Source organism: Colobus angolensis, unplaced genomic scaffold (assembly GCF_000951035.1).
Source record: "Colobus angolensis palliatus isolate OR3802 unplaced genomic scaffold, Cang.pa_1.0 Scaffold350, whole genome shotgun sequence".
Taxonomy (NCBI): domain Eukaryota; kingdom Metazoa; phylum Chordata; class Mammalia; order Primates; family Cercopithecidae; genus Colobus; species Colobus angolensis.
In genome coordinates this window covers 83,401-85,089 of record NW_012116822.1, presented here as the reverse complement: position 1 = coordinate 85,089, position 1,689 = coordinate 83,401, and the positions used below count along the sequence as shown (strand labels likewise).

Sequence of the window (1,689 nt, the reverse complement as noted above, 5' to 3'; positions counted from 1 at the left end):
TTCACCGTGTTAGCCAGGATGGTCTCGATCTCCTGACCTCGTGATCCGCCCGCCTCGGCCTCCCAAGGTGCTGGGATTACAGGCGTGAGTCCCGCGCCGGGCTTTGTTTTGCTTTTAATTGCTGGACGTTACCCAGGGCCACAAGACGACTGGAGTTCTGGGGAAGAATGGATCTGAAGACCGTGACTCAATGGGTGAAGCTGACACCTGGATGCTGACTTTAACTTATAAAACTCATAGAGCCCATTACAGCCGTCGGTTTCCGTAGTGTAGTGGTTATCACGTTCGCCTAACACGCGAAAGGTCCCCGGTTCGAAACCGGGCGGAAACAACAAAGCTAAGTTTTCCTTCCAGCTTAATTAAAAAGGCTTCTTACTGTGGAGTCTGTGTGTATAAACGTTAGCAAATTTTACTTCACTTATACAGCAGCCGGATTTTCCAATCCATTGCCAATTAACTTCAACCAGTGCATTCCATGTCTACCTCTGGAATACCAGAGTGAGAAGCACGTGGTCTTACTGGTCATTATTAGGGTCTGCCTGCAAAGTCCCGGCGGATCAAATATGGTCAGCGGCCGAGGAATGCCACGGAATGACAGATGAACGATTGAAAAGTGCAAGAAGTCTCGGTTTGGAAATTCAGGCCGGGGAAGGTGTGCACCGGAAGGCCAATAGTGACGGCGATAACTACAACGTGTACCACACATCAAGTGGTCTGCAGGTGTGGCCCTGGGCTTCCTGCAGAGGAACCTAACCATTCTGGGAGGGCTGTTTACAGATGAGGCCACTGAGGCATGGACAGGTCACATAAGGCGGCGGAACATGTGAGACGGAGCAAAAGGACAGGGAACGGAAAAGAAACGGGGCACAGAGAAATTCAACTGAAACACAGGCTGGTTCGGGCGGAGGACTGCCGGTGACTGAGTGGAAAGCGGGGTTCCAGCGAGTTCTAAGGCAAGCTAGACTGGTGCAGACCCCCACGCCCGCGGCGTCGCGCGGCCGGAGAGTGCTGGCTCTCCCCCTCTGCAGTGAGCGCGGGCGAGGCTGAGACTTTCCACCCCGCTGACTTCTCGCGCCTGCCACCACCCTTCCTCCGCGGGACCACGCCCGCGGCTTGCATCCACGTGGCCTGCTCCGGCTCCGGGCGCGTGCCCCCAGTGCAGGCCCGCCTGCAGCCCCGACACGGCTTTTGTGTCCGCAGTGGTGGTGCAACGCAGTCAACAGGACCATCTGCCCCTCCAAGGCGTCACCGTCGGCCTCCCTCTGCACCCGTCCTCACTCGCAGCGCGTCGGCTTCGGGCCGTGGGACGCTGCAGGTGAGTTGGCAGCCGGCTCCCCAGGGGGCGGCTTCAGCAATCGCAGGGAAAAGCCTGCAAAGGCTTCAGAGAAGCAGCCGGAGCGGTGGTCAGGATCCCTAGTACAGCGCTCCTGGCCGGACAGAAGCCTGGGGAAACCAGGTGCCGTGCGCCCTGGCAGCGCAGGCTGCTTCCCCGTCTGGAAAACGGGCCTCCAGCTTTCTCGCACCGCACCGGCACACTTACGCAGGATACCAGCCGCCTCTTTCCCAGCACCTCTGCCCGACGTGAAAGTCGAATAAATGCAACATCTAAGTGTCAAAGCAAGGGTCGGACGTGTCAGCGCGCTCCTGTAGCCCCCGCTACTCGGAAACTGGGCTTAGGAGTTCGAGATC

General features: G+C 58.0%; 1 non-coding gene across 1 annotated transcript; it reads left to right on the top strand.

Annotated features, from left to right (window-relative positions):
* The first annotated feature begins 258 nt into the window (after nucleotides 1-258).
* TRNAV-AAC lies at nucleotides 259-331 on the top strand. Its single transcript has one exon. It is a non-coding gene; the product is annotated as a tRNA-Val (tRNA).
* The last annotated feature ends 1,358 nt before the right edge of the window (nucleotides 332-1,689 follow it).